The sequence below is a fragment of the Phyllobates terribilis genome, unplaced genomic scaffold (assembly GCF_046119375.1).
Source record: "Phyllobates terribilis strain yellow unplaced genomic scaffold, ASM4611937v1 Scaffold_200__1_contigs__length_3551848, whole genome shotgun sequence".
NCBI lineage: Eukaryota > Metazoa > Chordata > Amphibia > Anura > Dendrobatidae > Phyllobates > Phyllobates terribilis.
The window spans coordinates 3,057,693-3,078,388 of NW_027362960.1; the positions used below are offsets into that span (position 1 = coordinate 3,057,693).

At 41.5% G+C, this 20,696-nt stretch overlaps 1 non-coding gene across 1 annotated transcript; it reads left to right on the forward strand.

Annotated features, from left to right (window-relative positions):
* Nucleotides 1-17,084: 17,084 nt before the first annotated feature.
* On the forward strand, nucleotides 17,085-17,275 carry LOC141213644 (U2 spliceosomal RNA). The gene has a single exon (XR_012283066.1). It is a non-coding gene; the product is annotated as a U2 spliceosomal RNA (small nuclear RNA).
* Nucleotides 17,276-20,696: the final 3,421 nt, after the last annotated feature.

Sequence of the window (20,696 nt, forward strand, 5' to 3'; positions counted from 1 at the left end):
CCTCGTGGATTGTGAGCCCTCGCGGGCAGGGTCCTCGCTCCTCCTGTACCAGTCACTGTCACATTGTGTTCAAGATTATTGTAATTGTTCTTGTATTATACCCCTTTTTCACATGTAAAGCGCCATGGAATAAATGGCGCTATAATAATAAATAATAATATTAATAATAATAATAATGACCAGAAATTCTTTTATTTCTATAGTGTACGAACTGTATGTGTCAAGGTAGTAGGCTAAACATGCTAAAGCAATATGGTGTGGAATTGAGGTGGTATAATGCCACCACATCACAGGACAATCATCCAAAGTTTTTTTGCCATTCAAATTTATCAAAAATGGTCACTATGAATTTTGAATCCCTAATGTAACTCGGAGTTTCCTGAACCAGAGGCTGTAGGTAAAAATCCATCCAGGCACTTAATTTTTCACCATGGGAACCAATCCCCACCACTATGGGTCTTAACCCCTTTACAGGCCAGGGCGTACTAATACGTACAGTACAAACCAAAAGTTTGGAAACACCTTCTCATTTAAAGATTTTTCTGTATTTTCATGACTATGAAAATTGTACATTCACACTGAAGGCATCAAAACTATGAATTAACACATGTGGAATTATATAGTTAACAAAAAAATGTGAAACAACTGAAAATATGTCTTATAATCTAGGTTCTTCAAAGTAGCCACCTTTTGCTTTGATGACTTCTTTGCACACTCTTGGCATTCTCTTGATGAGCTTCAAGAGGTAGTCACCGGAAATGGTCTTCCAACAATCTTGAAGGAGTTCCCAGAGATGCTTAGCACTTGTTGGCCCTTTTGCCTTCACTCTGAGGTCCAGCTCACCTCAAACCATCTCAATTGGGTTCAGGTCTGGTGACTGTGGAGGCCAGGTAATTTGGCGTAGCACCCCATCACTCTCCTTCTTGGTCAAATAGCCCTTACACAGCCTGGAGGTGTGTTTGGGGTCATTGTCCTGTTGAAAAATAAATGATGGTCCAACTAAATGCAAACCGGATGGAATAGCATGCCGCTGCAAGATGCTGTGGTAGCCATGCTGGTTCAGTATGCCTTCAATTTTGAATAAATCCCCAACAGTATCACCAGCAAAGCACCCCCACACCATCACACCTGCTCCTCCATGCTTCACGGTGGAAACCAGGCATGTAGAGTCCATCCGTTCACCTTTTCTGCGTCGCACAAAGACACGGTGGTTGAAACCAAAGATCTCAAATTTGGACTCATCAGATCAAAGCACAGATTTCCACTGGTCTAATGTCCATTCCTTGTGTTCTTTAGCCCAAACAAGTCTCTTCTGCTTGTTGCCTGTACTTAGCAGTGGTTTCCTAGCTGCTATTTTACCATGAAGGCCTGCTGCACAAAGTCTCCTCTTAACAGTTGTTGAAGAGATGTGTCTGCTGCTAGAACTCTGTGTGACATTGACCTGGTCTCTAATCTGAGCTGCTGTTAACATGCGATTTCTGAGGCTGGTGACATGGATAAACTTATCCTCAGAAGCAGAGGTGACTCTTGGTCTTCCTTTCCTGGGGCGGTCCTCATGTGAGCCAGTTTCTTGAAGTGCTTGATGGTTTTTGCAACTGCACTTGGGGACACTTTCAAAGTTTGCCCAATTTTTCGGACTGACTGACCTTCATTTCTTAAAGTAATGATGGCCACTCGTTTTTCTTTACTTAGCTGCTTTTTTCTTGCCATAATACAAATTCTAACAGTCTATTCAGTAGGACTATCAGCTGTGTATCCACCAGACTTCTGCACAACACAACTGATGGTCCCAACCCCATTTATAAGGCAAGAAATCCCACTTATTAAACCTGACAGGGCACACCTGTGAAGTGAAAACCATTTCCAGTGACTACCTCTTGAAGCTCATCAAGAGAATGCCAAGAGTGTGCAAAGAAGTCATCAAAGCAAAGGTGGCTACTTTGAAGAACCAAGAATATAAGACATATTTTCAGTTGTTTCACACTTTTTTGTTAAGTATATAATTCCACATGCGTTAATTGATAGTTTTGATGCCTTCAGTGTGAATGTACAATTTTCAAAGTCATGAAAATACAGAAAAATCTTTAAATGAGAAGGTGTGTCCAAACTTTTGGTCTGTACTGTATAATGCAAAATCAGATAAGAGTCAACGAAAATGAATTCTTGCAGCAGACTATAGATTATATTCTAAGCATCCTGTTTTTCCAAAGAAATGATTAGTGTCTCTACACATCTCAGAGTCAGTTGTTTCTGACCGCAAAGATAACATCTGTCTACTTTCCACTCATTCTACCACCTTTCAGTAAAACTATTGACTCGCCCCCTGGGCCGTGGGGCACTCGGATCCGGGCAATAGGGGAACGATGGGGGTAGTAGTGGCAACCCGGTTCCGTGGCTCAGGGTGGTCAAGCCAGTGGTAGTCCCTTTATAAGTTTTAAGTGATGTCCGACTACGCCACCCGTGGATTGCGGTTATTAGGAACCGCCGCTGCAAGGCAGACCACTGGGGCTGATGATGTATGCAGCTGGGATAGTGTGACTCCCCACGTGAAGAGTGCGGCCCCAGGGCAGTATAATGGAAGATGGGGGTGATGGTGTAGGGCGTCCCAGTACCGTTAGTGCTGGAGGAGCAAGGAGCACACAGACAACAGGTTGCAGTCCAGGGTCTTTACTAAAACAGATAAACTGACCCACAAACAGTCCCGGCTAGGAGGGGACCTGGATGTCTGAGAGCAATTGGGAAATTGGCCCTAGTCAGGGTGAGGGTGTAGGCCTACCGTGCTTTCTGTGCTCCTTCTGGCTATCTCCTCCTTATAGGGTAACAGCCCACGTTTCCGAGCTTTCCGTGTACTCTCGCTTGTATGGCCTGCGACGTGGGTTCCTTTCTGCTCCCAGTCTGGTACGGCTTTACTGGTCCCTTCTGTTGTGGCAGAGCCCCCAGGTTTCTTAGGCCAAGGAACATACAGTCCCCTGCGGACTGGTTATCTGCTGTGGGATGTGGAATCCTCCCAGCCTCAGACACCAAAGTCTGGTAAATTGTGTTCTTTGTCTGCCAAGACAGGCTCACTTTGCCTCTTGTCTCTGGCTTGTGGCTCTCTTTCTGCCACACTTCCTCTTAGGTGCAATACAACTTTCTGTCCCTGCTCTGCTCTGGGACAAGTCTCAGTCCTGAGACAGGTCGTCCAGTTCTCTCTAACCCTGCCCCCAGCACCAGCTTTTATAGGGGCAGCCTGCTCCCCCTACTGGCCTGAGACAGGAGGTACTGCATGCTAATGTTCCCCTGACTAGAGAACCTCCCCCTTGCTCTCAGACACAGCTTTATTACACTTGTGGCATCCAGGCCAGGGTGACACACTATATATACTGTATGTATGTATGTACAGTATATATATATATATATATATATATATATATATATATATATACACACATATATATACACACATTATATAGTTATTGCAAAAATTATTATAACATTCCCCCCTTTTGTAAATTTTAATATCACATCTCTGTACACATCAGGGCTTTTGTTTTCTTATTACGGTTTTCACAGGACCCATCGGATTTCAGAGTCTTGGTTATTTTCGGGGAAGGTATAATGTTCAGAATCATTATCATCAGGTTCCATAGTCTCCATTCCTCGATACATAGTCTTTGTTATGGCAGAGTCAATAAGTCTTTGTGCGAGTCCTCTAATGCACAGTATAGCACAACAGCCACAAACAGGGAGTACACTGGCCACAATGGCCAGAGATATCAGCGCGGAAGTGACCTGGCCAGACCATTTCCCAAACCATCCTTCAATCCAGGAAGAAAAATTGTCAACATATCCAGAGTTCTCAGCCAGTTTATTAGATAGGGCAGTCAGTCCATCAAGGGCATTGGTGATGCTACCATCAGGAGCTGTAGGATTATTAGGGATGAAATTGCAACAAAATCCTCCAACATACTACATACATCTTCTCTTTCTGCTAAGAGGATGCCTAATGCCATTCTGTTCTGCCAAGCCATGAGGGAAGTTGGTCCTAGCTGCTCAGCTATCCCTTTAGCTGCATCTCGAGTGTAATTAACAAATCTCTGTTGGTTGTAGTATATGTAGTTTATCCAGTCTACATTTTTATTTATTGTCACCCACCATATGATGGACTCCCACCCAGCTGCTACCTGGTTCTTAGCCTTGTATTCGTTGGGCACTCCTCTGGGAACTCCAATGTCATCTATGTATACACTAAAATCTAAGGATTCTCGGGATGGTGTCACGCTTCTGTCTAGTCCCACCACATACCTTTGACCATGTTCCTGTTGACAATAGGTGGAAGGGCATGACTAGCTGGATAACCGCACAATCCCTTTTAGAACCATACGGCAATCTGGCTGGTATTCTTTTGTCACCACATGACCACCATATGTCTTCTCTCAGGGTGGTCCGTTTTGACCATATGACTGAGTAGTTGGTGTTGTGGGAAACATTGATTAGTTCTCTACAAAAGTCGTCCTGGAGTTCGCCATGTCCGTTCCCAGGAAGACTGAAACAAGTATAGTTACCAGGATAAGCAATCACCTGTTGTTGGATATCTGTTTTTTTTTAAGTGGGGGAAATAAAAGTGATAATATTTTGCATTTTCTTTCCTTATCTGAGGGGACAGGAAGTTTTCCATATAGTTTAATTATGTACTGTAACCCTTCTGGGTCCTCCTGATCATGTAGGGGAAAAGGGACAGTACCTAGCTGTGGTCTGGCTGTTGCTCAAGCTACACAGTTTAGTTTGTTAAGGCTTTTTGCAGTATATCTAAGCAATTCTAACCATTCATTTTTCTCCTCATAGATTGTCTCTAGAGCTAGTTTATCTTCATAGATTAAGTTAGTGAACCCAACTGTGGGATCCATGGTCTCCATTATGCTTCTTTCTGACATACTTTCCTTGGGGTGTGTTTTGGTATTATTCTGAACTTCTTTGTAGAAATGTCCTATTGGGTCTGCTCCTGATGCATCAGATCCAATACCATATAACCTTTGGTCTCTCATCTTAGGTTTTTTTTAAGATTAATACTAATTTTGCTACAATCATCCTTTTTTGTGCAACGGGAAGTTTATTTTTTCCTAATGAGGAACCTGGATTTCAAATCTGTGTGGCCATAAATTTTATACACATAGTCTTGGTTGTCCATCCAGCAAGGGACCAACTAGTAAACATTCGGACTCCCCTGTTATTTTGGTTTATAACACAAACATATTTTTCTGACCCAGTTAGTTTGGCAGCTTGTTCTCCATCTTCACGTCCTTTATATAACAGGCAGAAGTCCATCAAAAAGGTGACCGTCTGCCCTACTTCAAAAGTGAGATTGAAATTATTAAATCCAAAGCCTCTCCAACCCTCTGGACTTTCCCACCCTGCTGGATCTATTACCTTCCAATTTCCCATAACCATGTGTAGGATTCCCAAAATAACTGTCCCTAGTACATCTTTTTTTTCTTCTACTGCCTACCCTGTCTCCGTCCACCGGGAAAAGGGAAGTGGGTGTCTTCACCGGTTTGAGATGAATTCTCCCTTTTGGAGAACCCCCCTTTGTAGCCGGGTTTATGCTTCAGGAGACTGGGTTTGTTCCCTGCCTAACTTTCCCTAGACTTCCGTCAACCCTTTTAATAGTGGGACAGATGTATCCGTGATGTACGTTCAGCAATTTTGATAGCAGTGGGAGTGGTCAATAGGACTTGGTAAGGACCTTCCCACTTAGGCTGGTGCCAGTGTTTCTTCTTTATCACCTTCACAAGGACCCAGTCAGCACGTTTCACAACCTCAGGTTTCGGTAGCAGTTCTCCTGAGAAAAAATTAGGGGTAGAGACTTATTTGAGTGTTGTTATCTTAGCCAATTATTCTGCTAATGTACAGTCTGATTCCACATCTATTCTCTTGAAGGGTTTTCGCTGAGGTAACAGAAAGTAAGGTAACCAAATGTGTTGGAATAGGTGTAGGATCGGAGCAAAACCTTCAGTACAGTCAACATTGTCCCACCGGAGTGTATCATGACATGGGGTCTATTTATCCGGAAACAGAGAGACAACTTAACCCAGAGTTAGGTGATTTGGGTTCTAGTATCATCTCTATGCTGACGACACCCAATTATACACTTCTTCCCCTGACATCACCCCTACCCTAATACAAAATACCAAGGATTGTTTGTCTGCTGTGTCTAACATAATGTCCTCCCTCTATCTTAAACTGAATCTCTCCAAAACTGAACTTCTGGTGTTTTCCCCCTCTACTAACCTAACTCTACCTAACATCGAAATTACCTTGGAGGGTTCAACCATAACTCTCAAGCAGCACGCCCACAGCCTTGGGGTCATATTCGACACTAACCTCTCCTTTACTCCCTATATCCGATCACTCACTCGCTCTTGTCACCTGCATCTTAAAAACATCTCCAGAATCTGATCTTTTCTCACTTTTGAAACTGTTAAAACTCTTACTGTCGCTCTTATTCACTCTCGTCTGGACTACTGCAACTCTCTTCTGATCGGTCTCCCTCTTACCAAAATTTCCCCTCTCCAATCTGTCCTGAATGCGGCAGCCAGGGTCGTATTTCTGTCCAGCCGCTTCACTGATGCCTCCACCTTGTGCCAGTCATTACACTGGTTACCCATTCGCTACAGGGTCCACTATAAACTCATTGCTCTCACCCACAAAGCTCTCCACAGTTCTGCACCACCTTATATCAACTCTCTCATCTCAGTCTATCGTCCTACACGTGCTCTCCATTCCACAAATGACCTAAGACTAACATCCCCCATAATCCGAAACTCGCACCTTCGTCTCCAAGACTTCTCTCGTGCTGCGCCAGTTCTCTGGAATGCTCTACCCCAGACGATCCGATTGATGCCTAGCCCTGATGTCTTCAAGCGCGCCTTAAAATGTGACTCCGCAGCTCCAGGCGTCGGGCACAGCCATCACCGTCCTTGCGACCAGGGGACCGCAGAGAGTATCCGACCCATGCCCGGCATACTGGAGGGTCTAGGCCCTGCGCTCCGGTGCCTATCACACATATAGCCAACAACTATAAAAATCAATATCTATCATGAACACTGACATACAGACACTTAGCCAATATTATATAATAACTTGTGAAATGAGTCAATCAGGCATCTTAAGAGGTTTGGTATAAGATATAACATGCCAGGTGACAATAACACTCAGGTGTATTCTACTTCAACACTTACGACAGACAATGTTTTCAATAATGGACAAGAAAGCAGGTGAGACAAAACTTTGAGTAGTTAGTAAAGTCGCATGCTGTAAATACTTTATGATCTTTACCATCTCTCCTGTGCTATGGCTCAATACTGCAGCATATCTAAAGAGGTTACTGGGCAATATATATATGTTTTCTGCAGATACATATATGCCATCTTTGAAGATAGCACCTTTTATTACCCATGTAGTTTGTTCAGATTTTGGGGATGCTTGTTGCATCTCTTTGAGGATTTGTAGGTCAATAAGACTGGTCTCATGTAATGTCAGTATGTTGCGGTGGCTGCTTGTGCTGATAGGTGTTTCGGAGTGCTTTGGCCATCAGGACTTTATCCTGAGTTACTACTGCATATTCTGTGGCATTTGTGCCATCTGGGTTATTTTTTGTCTGTCAGGGCATTCTCGAAGAAAATGCCCAATCTTCCTGCAATGCCAGCAAGATGTTTTGTCGCCCACTCCCCTACCTCTTCCTCTACCTCTCCCCTACCTCTGTAACCCTGTTCTTCATTCAAGTCTTTCTGTGTGAGGACAATATCACACCCATCCTGTATTACTAACACCAGTCCCTTTTTATCCTTCTTTTTGTCTTTATAATATTTTTCTGCATGTCGGCCATTTTCTCTCTTTCAGGCTTCACACAACCATATATTTGCACTTGTAAGTCCAGACTTTTTTAATTTCTCACTGCACTTTCCTATTTCTTCCACCAAATTTTCACATTTCATCAAACTAAGTTTATCATCAAATCCAAACCTTTTCTACCATCTGTCACCATACTTTGCACATTCTGGGTGTATTTTATGGATATACTTCACATCGCCTTCCAGTGCTCCATTCTTTTGATAACACCATAAACATTCACATTCATGACCCTTACCTGAGACATCTCCCATGTTTAGAGTAAAACCCTTTGTAAGGATGTCTAATTTGACTATGGCCGTACATTGTTCAGGCTGATCTATATTAAGAGGACTATTATCTTTTGGATAATATAATTTTCCTTCTTCGATTTCACATATTTTCAGTTTCACACTTTTTTGTTAACTATATAATTCCACATGTGTTAATTCATAGTTTTGATGCTTTCAGTGTGAATGTACAATTTTCATAGTCATGAAAATACAGAAAAATCTTTAAATGAGAAGGTGTGTCCAAACTTTTGGTCTGTACTGTACGTATTAGTACGCCCTGGGCTGTAAAGGGGTTAAGACCCATAGTGGTGGGGATTGGTTCCCATGGTGAAAAATTAAGTGCCTGGATGGATTTTTACCTACAGCCTCTGGTTCAGGAAACTCCGAGTTACATTAGGGATTCAAAATTCATAGTGACCATTTTTGATAAATTTGAATGGCCAAAAAACTTTGGATGATTGTCCTGTGATGTGGTGGCATTATACCCCCTCAATTCCACACCATATTGCTTTAGCATGTTTAACCTACCACCTTGACACATACAGTTCGTACACTATAGAAATAAAAGAATTTCTGGTCATAGCAGTACAGTTCCTCTTGGAGCGTAATTATTTTAGCTTTGATAAAAGTTTTTTTTTTACAGAAAAGAGGAGTCAGCATGGGCAGTAAATTTTCTCCTTCGCTAGCGAACATAGTGATGTGTAGGTGGAGGAGCTTTTCATTTACCATAATGATAACACATATAGTGGACACATTGTGTGGTACGGTAGATTTATTGATGACCTCCTCCTGGTGTGGGGGGCACACAGGAGGAGGTGGTACAATTTGTACAGTACATCAACTGCAATAATTTTAATCTTAAATTCACTTAGTTCTACCATTCATCCAAAATTACTTTTTTGGATCTCGAACTTGAGGCTACCAAGGAGAAAGAATTGGTCAAAATCAATCCCCACAGAAAATCTACAGCCTCAAATTCTATTCTATCAGCTAAATGTTGTCATCCGCCTCATATTAAGAGAAATATCCCTTACGGTGAGCTAATACGAACAATACGAAATTGTTCAGATAACATCACTTTTCAGAAGGAATCAGAAAAAATGTGTAACAGACTATCCAATAGGTGCTATCCCGAGTGGTCTTTAAGAAAAGCGAGTAGAATTGTCTCCAATATAAATTGGAAAGATATACTCCGAAATAAACAGAAAAATAACATTAACACATTGGATACTAGGATAACGTTTTCTACCACCTATAGTCCTCAGTATAATAAAATTACATCTAGAATTAAAAAGTATAACCCTATTATATATCAGAGCAAGAAACTAAAAAACCTACTTTCTAATGCCATCCGCTTTGTAGCCAGGAAAGCGCCCGCTCTGGGAACCATCCTTTCTCCTAGCTTATACACCAGTGAGACTAATACTGTACAACCAAATTGGCTCAGCACAAAAGGTTTCTTCAGATGTGGAGCCAATCGGTGCAAAGCGTGTCTACACGGGGTTAAAACAGATAGTTTTATGTCCTTAAGTAATGATAGAGAATATAAAATTCATGATTTCCTCAATTGTAATTCATCAGGGGTTATATACCTTATAGAATGGACCTTGTGTAAGGTCCACTATGTGGGTTGTACCACAGGTGCGCTGAAAGTCCGTATCAGAAGACATCTTTCTGATGCGATTCATTTGGAGCCATAAATACATCAGCAGTATCAAGGCATTTTGCGAGAGTTCATAAAGGTGACACCTCATTCTTTAAATATATGGAGATAGAGAAGGTATATAGATCCACACGAGGGGGGGATCATAAGTGCAAACTTCTGAACCGGGAGTCCCGGTGGATTTTCACATTGGATACCACAGGGGTTAAATTCAAGACAGGATCTGATACTGCAGTATTAAGAAATATAATTCTGCATTTATTTCCATGCATGTACACTGGGTACGGAAAGTATTCAGACCCCTTTACATTTTTCACTCTTTGTTTCATTGCAGCCATTTGGTAAATTCTAAAAAGTTAATTTTTTTCTCATTAAAGTCCACTCTGCACCCCATCTTGTCTGAAAGAAAACAGAAATGTAGAAATTTTTGCAAATTTAATAAAAAAGAAAAACTGAAATATCACACGGGCATAAGTATTCAGACCCTTTGCTCAGTATTGAGTAGAAGCACCCTTTTGGGCTAGTACAGCCATGAGTCTTCTTGGAAATGATGCAACAAGTTTTTCACACCTGCATTTTGGGATCCTCTGCCATTCTTCCTTGCAGATCCTCTCCAGTTCCGTCAGGATGAATGGTAAACGTTGGTGGACAGCCATTTTCAGGTCTCTCCAAAGATGCTCAATTGGGTTTAGGTCAGGGCTCTGGCTGGGCCAGTCAAGAATGGTCACATAGTTGTTCTGAAGCCACTCCTTTGTTATTTTAGCTGTGTGCTTAGGGTCATTGTCTTGTTGGAAGGTGAACCTTTGGCCAAGTCTGAGGTGCAGAGCACTCTGGAAGAGGTTTTCATCCAGGATATCTCTGTACTTGGCCGCATTCATGTTTCCTTCAATTGCAACCAGTCGTCCTGTCCCTGCAGCTGAAAAACACACCCATAGCATGATACTGCTGTTATGATCTGCTACAAGAACTAAGGAAAGAGAGGAAATCTGTCCATACAATAGGACTAAGCTGATTCCCTACGATGCAGCGGGCAACCTGTTCCTTGTGGACAGACCCGCCTTCGTCCACGGCTAGTCTGAACGCAGACCTGTAGATTAAAGGGAGGGGTCCCTAAAAGAACTAAGGACTGGGACAAAATTGGACACCTCCTGGCAGAAGTAGTAGCAGAAGAAGACAAACAGACAAAAGTACTTAGTGGTCCAAGGACCAAACAAACTAGAGAGATACAGTAGGTACAAAGCACCTGGCTAGATTAAGAGTCAAAGTAACACTGAAGTCCAGCAAAGCCTGAAGGGCGGAGCTGGAATAAATAGGCAGAAGGTCACGTGACCACAAAATAGAAAAAACTAACAGGAGGGTTCTAACAACTGCCACCACCATGTTTCACTGTTGGGATTGTATTAGGCAGGTAATGAGCAGTGCCTGGTTTTCTCCACACATACCACTTAGAATTATCACCAAAAAGTTCTGTCTTCGTCTCATCAGACCAGAGAATCTTATTTCTCATAGTCTGGGAGTCCTTCATGTGTTTTTGAGCAAACTCTATGCGGGCTTTCATATGAGGAGAGGCTTCCGTCTGGCCACTCTGCCATAGAGGCCCAACTGGGGGAGGGCTGCAGTGATAGTTGACTTTGTGGAACTTTCTACCATCTCCCTACTGCATCTCTGGAGCTCAGCCACAGTGATCTTGGGGTTCTTCTTTACCTCTCTCACCAAGGCTCTTCTCCCACGATTGCTCAGTTTGGCTGGATGGCCAGGTCTAGGAAGACTTCTGGTGGTCCCAAACTTCTTCCATTTAAGGATTATGGAGGCCACTGTGCTCTTATGAACCTTGAGTAATGCAGAAATTCTTTTATAACCTTGGCTAGATCTGTGCCTTGCCACAATTTGGTCTCTGAGCTCCTTGGGCAGTTCCTTTGAGCTCATGATTCTCATTTGGTCTGACATGCACTGTGAGCTGTGGGGTCTTATATAGACAGGTGTGTGCCTTTCCAAATCAAGTCCTATCAGTTTAATTAAACACATTTGGACTCCATGGAAGGAGTAGAACCATCTCAAGGAGGATCACAAGGAAATGGACAGCATGTGACTTAAATATGAGTGTTTGAGCAAAGGATCTGAATACTTATGACCATGTGATATTTCAGTTTTTCTTTTTTAATAAATTTGCAAAAAAATTCTACATTGCTGTTTTTTTCAGTCAAGATGGGGTGCAGAGTGTACTTTAATGAGAAAAAAAATGAACTTTTTAGAATTTATCAAATGGCTGCAATGAAACAAAGAGTGAAAAATTTAAAGGAGTCTGAATACTTTCCGTACTCACTGTATGTATCTATATACACTGCTCCAAAAATAAAGGGAACACTTAACCACTTCACACCAGAGCCTGTTTTTGCCTTCGTGACCGGGCCAATTTTTTCAATTCTGACCACTGTCACTTTATGAAGCAATTACTCTGGAACGCTTCAACGGATTCCCATGATTCTGAGATTGTTTTTTCGTGACATATTGTACTTCATGATAGTGGTAAAATTTCTTTGATATCACATGCGTTTATTTCTGAAAAAAATGGAAATTTGGCGAAAATTTTGAAAATTTTGCAATTTTCAAACTTTCAATTTTCATGCCCTTAAATCAGAGAGATATGTCACACAAAATAGTTAATAAATAACATTTCCCACATGTTAACTTTACATCAGCACAATTTTAGAACCAAATTTTTTTTTTGTTAGGGAGCTATAAGGGTTAAAAGTTGACCAGCGATTTCTCATTTTTCCAACAAAATTTACAAAAACATTTTTTTAGGGACCACATCATATTTGAAGCCACTTTGAGGGGTCTTTATGACAGAAAATACCCAAAAGTGACACCGTTCTAAAAACTGCACCCCTCAAGGTGCTCAAAACCACATTCAAGAACTTTATTAACCCTTCAGTTGCTTCACAGGAATTTTTGGAATGTGGAAGAAAAAAATTAACATTTAACTTTTTTCACAAAAATGTTACTTTAGACCAAATTTTTTTTATTTTCACAGGGGTAACAGGAAAAAATGGACTCCAAAATTTTTTGTGCAATTTCTCTTGAGCACGCTGATACCCCATATGTGAGGGAAAACCACTGTTTGGGCGCACTGCAGGGTTCGGAAGGGAAGGAGCGCCATTAGACTTTTTGAATGTAAAATTTTTCTGAATAATTAGCAGACGCCATGTTGCGTTTGGAGAGCCCCTGATGTTCCTAAACAGTGGAAACCCCCCACAAGTGACACCATTTTGGAAACTAGACCCCTTAGGGAACATATCTAGATGTGTGGTGAGCACCTTGAACCCCAAGGTGCTTCACAGAAGTTTATAATATTGAGCTGTAAAAATAAAATTTTCACATTTTTCCCACAAAAACGTTTTTCATCCCTTAATTTTCCATTATCATAATGGTAATAGGATAAATTGCACCATGAAATTTGTTGTGCAATTTCTCCTGAACACGCCGATACCCCATATGTGGGGGAAAACCACTGTTTGGGCGCACGGCAGGGTTTGGAAGGGAAGGAGCGCCATTTGACTTTTTGAATGTAAAATTTGTCTGAATAATTAGCAGACGCCATGTTGCGTTTGGAGAGCCCCTGATGTTCCTAAACATTGGAAACCCCCCACAAGTGACACCATTTTGGAAACTAGACCCCTTAGGGAACTTATCTAGATGTGTGGTGAGCACCTTGAACCCCAACGTGCTTCACAGAAGTTTATAATAATCAGCTGTAAAAATAACATTTTCACATTTTTCCCGCAAAAACGTTTTTCATCCCTTAATTTTGCATTATCATAAGGGTAATAGGATAAATTGCACCATGAAATTTGTTGTGCAATTTCTCCTGAACACGCCGATACCCCATATGTGGAGGCAAACCACTGTTTGGGTGCACGGCAGGGCTCGGAAGGGAAGGAGCGCCATTTGACTTTTTGAATGTAAAATTTGTTTGAATACTTAGCGGACGCCATGTTGCATTTGGGGAGCCCCTGATGTGCCTAAACAGTGGAAACCCCCCACAAGTGACACCATTTTGGAAACTAGACACCTTAGGGAACTTATCTAGATATGTGGTGAGCACCTTGCACCCCCAGCTGCTTCACAGAAGTTTATAATATTGAGCCATAAAAATAAAATTTTCACATTTTTCCCACAAAAAATGTTCTCCTTTCCCTAATTGTGTACTATCATAAGGGTAACAGGATAAATTGCACCATGAAATTTGTTGTTCAATTTCTCCTGAACACGCCGATACCCCATATGTGGGGGAAAACCACTGCTTTGGTGTACGGCAGGGTTCGGAAGAGAAAGGAGCGCTATGTTGGCTGGGATAGGCAGCAGACACCGTGTCACATTTGAAGAGTCGCTGACATGCAGAAACAGCAGAAACCCCCACAAGTGACCCCATTTTGTAAACTACACCTCTCAAGGAATTCATCTAGGGAAGTAGTGAGTATTTTTAAATTTTTAAATTTATACCATTGGGCAGTGAAAAAAGCATAATTATATTTTTACCACAAAAAAATATTTTACCCTCAGATTTTACATTTTCACACAGGGCAATGGGTAAAAATGGTGCCGAAATGTGTCACACAATTTCTTCTAAAAGTGTCAATACCCCATATGTGGCTGTATCGTACCGCTCAGCCATATGGCGAGATCTGGGGGGGACGGAGTGCTATTTGACAATTGGAGAACAAATTATTGTAGAATAGGCATTTGGATTTGGGAGCACAAAATTTTTTGAATTTCTTTTGGGGGGCAAGGGCCATTTCGCTTTTCCAGAGCCTTTCTGCTACCAGTAACTTCGAAGTCCCTTATATTTTTAACAGATGACAGACCTGAGTGGGGACTAGCTTTTTTTGAGGACTGAGTTGAAGCTTTTATTGGGAACATTTTACGTAACATTTATCCGGCGCTCTAGGCTGAGCACTTACATCGGGGTTTCCATCTAAATTTCCAAGTGATGTAATTCAGATGAAACCCCTGCGGGATCCATTCACTGTAATGAGGCAGCAGAGTTACTCTGGACTCCGTCTGGCCTCTGTTTAGCGGTGTCCTTTTTTTCAGAAGTGCACAAAACTGTGGCCAACCGCACTTTTATGCACGCCTAAAACACATGACACCATGGGATCACAGGCCAGACGGCATCCACAGTGGCCTATATCTGCCTCATTACAGGGAATCTTCCGTCATGGGTTCCGGCTGAATCACATATTTCAGAGATTTACATGGAAACTCTGGCGTAAGTGCTCAGCGCAGAGCGCAGGATAAATGTGTGCCGAGCCATACTGCGATCTTTGGGAGACATAATAAACAAATCAGTAGCAGGTGAAGAATTGGTTTTATTTATTTTTTTACGCCGTTCCTAGTGTGATATAACTGATTAGATTACTTTATTCTTCGGGTCGGTGCGATTACAGAGATACCAGATTTATATCGGGTTTTTATGACTGACAGCTGTCACACACTAAGAGACGCTTTTTTTTTGCAAAATCTAATTTTTGCATCGCCATATTTTGAGAGCTATAATTTTTCCATATTTCGGCCGACAGAGTCATGTGATGGCTTGTTTTTTGCGGGACGAGATGACATTTTTATTGGTACCATTTGTGGGTACGTGACATTTTTTGATCGCTTTCTATTCCGTTTTTTTGGGAGGTAAAATTAACAAAAACCAACAATTCAGGAATTGTTTTTTGAGTTTTTTTTTTATGCCGTTCTGCGTGTGGTAAAAGTGATCAGGCAGCGTTATTCTTCGGGTCAGTACGTTTACAGCGATACTACACTTACTGTATATTTTTTTATGTTTTGGCGCTTTTACACAATAAAACAATTTTATAGAAAAAATATTTTTTTTGCATTGCTTTATTCTGAGAGGTATAACTTTTTTATTTTTTGGCTGATGGAGCTGTATAGCGGCTTGATTTTTGCGGAACAAGATGACGTTTTCAGCGGTACCATTTCTATTTCCATTTTGCTTTTTAATCGCATTTTTTTCCACTTTTTGTTTGGCGATATGAGGAAAAAGCATAGTTTTTTGCTCCGTTTTTTATTTATTTTTATTACGGTGTACACATAAGGAGTTAATTAGTGTGACAGTTTTATAGCTCGGGTTGTTTCGGACGCGGCAATACCAAATATGTGTACTTTTTTTATTTTTGCATAACTATATGGATTTATCGGTTTAATATTTTATTTATTTATTTTTATTTATTTTGTATTTTTTTTTAACAGTTTCAAAACATTTTTTTTTACTTTTTTTTACATTTTTACTTAGTCCCTGTATGGGACATTAATTTTTATTTTTCTGATCCCTGATCTCATGTAATATAATAGACATATATTACATTATATGAGATCTTCACTGACTGTTTCACAGTCTCCTGTCTGGCATCAGCTACAGGCTGAAGCCAGACAGAAAGGACACCATATATGGCAGAGCTGGAGGCGGTCATGTGACCTCCAGCTGCCATAGCAACGCCAGGTCCTGAAAGCAATCAAGGGGTCGTCGGAGAGGTAAGTGGACGACCCTCTTTCCTCCTGCTGTCTCCTATATGCCGCAATCACTATAGATCGCAGCATATAGAAGACAGCAAAGGGTTAACATCACTGGGACCTGATCTAATCAGGGGGTCCTGAGCACTGCGAGACCACTCACCGTTTTTAAACGTCTGCGCTGCACAGAGCCCAGGCAGCGCGGACGTTTATCTACAGTGGGCGGTCGGGAAGCGGTTAAAGAGTTGCTTATGGTGTTCTCTGTGAGCTTCTCAGTGCTGTTTAGCCAGCCAGGTATCCGGCCTGCAGTAGATGGAATGTGGCAATGGAACGCTGCGCGTGTCACAATAGGCTCTGAGCCTTTATATACCTGCGCACGGCAGCAGCCACCTTCAGTCTGCTGCTGGACAGCCAGCAGCAGCAGGAGAGGTAAGTAATCAGCAACACTCCTGCTAAGTGTAGACAGCTGCTCGTCCCCCCCCCCTTAATTGGTTCTCCTCCCTACCACCGGTGTTGAGGCGGGTGGGAACAGCAGAGGGTGAAGGTGCTGTGCTAAAATAGGTGGAGTTATGCAGATCTAAAACGTGTGGATTGCGGCAGCAGCAAGCCGAAAAGTGCAGGCATGTAAGGGATCTAGAGGCTGACAACATGTCTTCTTAACGGGAGTCCAGGAGCTCATCTCCACAAATGGACTTTTCAGGATCCTTGGGTGGCTCCGTAGTTTGAAACCAATTCTGGTTATCGCTTCTCGGCCTTTTGGCTAAGATCAAGTGTAGTATCTGTTCTTATCAGTTTAATATCTGATACGTCCCCTATCTGGGGACCATATATTAAATGGATTTTTACAACAGGGAGATGTAAAAAGAGCTTGCTCTGTCCACTCCACGCATTGACCTGGTATTGCAGCATTTCCAGGACCGGTGCACTCATTCTTTAATGCAGTTTCTAAAATCAGAAAGAATTGAATTCAATGCTTTTTGTTGCTTTTGCTTGTTTGTCGGATTTTTGGATGGACTTTTTGGCTTTGCTTTTCTTCTCCTCATTGGATTTTTCATGTTAAAAGTTGCAGAAGCCAGATGACAAACTCATTTTGGCTCAACTTCAGCAACTCTGCATTGCATTGCCATGTACTGTACTGCAATGCTATCTATCTAGCTCTCCCCCTTTATTTCCTTTTGGATAAACAGCCATATTAGTCAAGCATTTTGGAGCTTTCCCCTACCTAACTAACTAACTAACTAACTAACTACAGGTGGTGAGATAAGCTGCACAATATAATTGTCTTTTCAGTATATTGTTGCACACACACCATCTATTTAGCAAATGCCCTTGTTATCAACTGCAGCCTTTTAAACTCACCTGAGCTAACAGGTATGTGCGCTGGTTACTCTGCTGCACTTAAAATTTATTTTTTGGCTTGCTACAATGGCTTTTCTGAAGCGTTGTCTCCCTCTGGTGGAACACTGACTTCTTTAATTTCAATATATATAGACCTATAAGAATGGTACACCCCAGAAAATACGATGAGTGCAAACAGATAGATTAAAAGGTATATATTTTATTAGAATACATTAAAAAAACACTACAAAAGTATAAGATACAGGTAAATAGGTATGAAAGTGAGAAATACATGAAAAAGACGATCACAGAAGGGCATAGGGGCTAAATAGACAGTGCAAAAGAGATCCTCTATGTAAATTAGCACAGAAAAAAATAGTGTACATCATTAAACGTGCAAGCATGCATGGGCTCATATAATGGTACCACTGTGCTACATATAACTACCAATGTCAATTAAAGCCACTAGTATATGGGTATATTTATGCGTTTATTCAAAAAATAATAAATGTAAGTGACGCTTACCCATGTCTGTCCACTGTGATCGCGCCCCGACGCGCGTTTCGCGTGGTGGGCTTCCTCGGGGGGCAGTGTGATGTGTATGTAGTCACCGTGTCTCTTTATATATCCCTCCTTGCCGCAGCCATTGGTAGCGGCGCACGCAAGCGGGGTCCCGGTATCCACACACCATTTCCGGCTATCCTGATGACGGCGCGGGTCAGGAATGCATTTCCTGTGACGTCACTTCCCGCGTCGCATCATATGGATGCCGTAGATGGAAATGGTATTGCGGGAGCCCGCTACGCGTGCGCACATCCAATAGGCCATCTTTCTTGTGGGCAAAAGGTGAAAGGCAGGACTTATTCTTTGTTCAATCAAAAACCAGTATAATGAAATATTTAAGAATAGGGGACCGGGAGTGGAGCTTAAAAAGACAGCAAATAAGACAGTCACAGTTCATATAAGAAGAAAAGAAAACATATACATCTCATTACATGGGACAACCCTCAAATATATGTCAGCATATGTGGTCCCAAAGGGGATAGTCCCATATTTCCTCTGCATTTCCAGACATGTGACTGTATTTTTCTCTTTTTCCTCCCCTTTATAAGCGCTCCATTTCTTACACGGTCCCATAGAAATATACAAGGTTGAAATCACGTCCATCGATAGGTAGGGCATATAAATAGACATCAAATCGTATCCAACTATAAAGTATGAGAAAACAAATAAGTAAAAAATATATATAATAATAATTATTTAAAACATAACATACACTTTAAAAACAGATAGGAGAGAGAGGTGTATTGAATAACGCGGATTGATTTTTATAAGAAAGGTGAAAATGATAGCTTTTCATTAAGTCCAGATGGGGACATGGTATTCAAAGTAAAGATCCAACGACATTCTCGTTGGGCCAAGATTTTCTTTCTGTCACCACCCCTGATGCCACAAAGAACTCTATCTATTCCAATGAATTTGATTTCATCAGTGTTACACTTATGATATAACCTAAAGTGTTTCGGGATGGTTTTCAATATAGAGATATCCTCAGCTGTACTTGCAGCTTTAATATCCCTAATGTGTTCTCTCACTCGTATGCGGAACTCACGAGACGTGAGTCCCACATAATGGAGGTTACAAGTACAAGTGGCCCGGTAAATGATGTAGCTCGTGCTACAAGAAATATAGTGAGTGATCCGGTAGTCCCTACCCCCATCAGAGGATCCAAAATTAGTGGCTCTATTGATGTTTCTGCATGCCATGCAAGATCCACATGGAAAGCAACCCCATCTCTGCAGACCAGCACCAAACAGATTCGGAGGATTTGCCACATAATGGCTCCTTACAAGGATATCCTTTTGGAGAGCCATTAAGCGGGGTTACCATCGTGCCAAAAAAACATCGAGAGATTTATTATTGGCGAATAAAAGCAAAAATAATAGGAAAGACCCTCCTCTAAGATTTATCTCCACGTATAATAATCAATGGGTAAAGATGAGACAAACATTACAAAAATATTGGTCAATACTTACCTCAGAACCAACCTTGAGGAGAATTCTCTCTGATTACCCATTGCTCACTGCAAGGAAGAGTCCCAATTTGAAGGATATCCTTGTAAGGAGCCATTATGTGGCAAATCCTCCGAATCTGTTTGGTGCTGGTCTGCAGAGATGGGGTTGCTTTCCATGTGGATCTTGCATGGCATGCAGAAACATCAATAGAGCCACTAATTTTGGATCCTCTGATGGGGGTAGGGACTACCGGATCACTCACTATATTTCTTGTAGCACGAGCTACATCATTTACCGGGCCACTTGTACTTGTAACCTCCATTATGTGGGACTCACGTCTCGTGAGTTCCGCATACGAGTGAGAGAACACATTAGGGATATTAAAGCTGCGAGTACAGCTGAGGATATCTCTATATTGAAAACCATCCCGAAACACTTTAGGTTATATCATAAGTGTAACACTGATGAAATCAAATTCATTGGAATAGATAGAGTTCTTTGTGGCATCAGGGGTGGTGACAGAAAGAAAATCTTGGCCCAACGAGAATGTCGTTGGATCTTTACTTTGAATACCATGTCCCCATCTGGACTTAATGAAAAGCTATCATTTTCACCTTTCTTATAAAAATCAATCCGCGTTATTCAATACACCTCTCTCTCCTATCTGTTTTTAAAGTGTATGTTATGTTTTAAATAATTATTATTATATATATTTTTTACTTATTTGTTTTCTCATACTTTATAGTTGGATACGATTTGATGTCTATTTATATGCCCTACCTATCGATGGACGTGATTTCAACCTTGTATATTTCTATGGGACCGTGTAAGAAATGGAGCGCTTATAAAGGGGAGGAAAAAGAGAAAAATACAGTCACATGTCTGGAAATGCAGAGGAAATATGGGACTATCCCCTTTGGGACCACATATGCTGACATATATTTGAGGGTTGTCCCATGTAATGAGATGTATATGTTTTCTTTTCTTCTTATATGAACT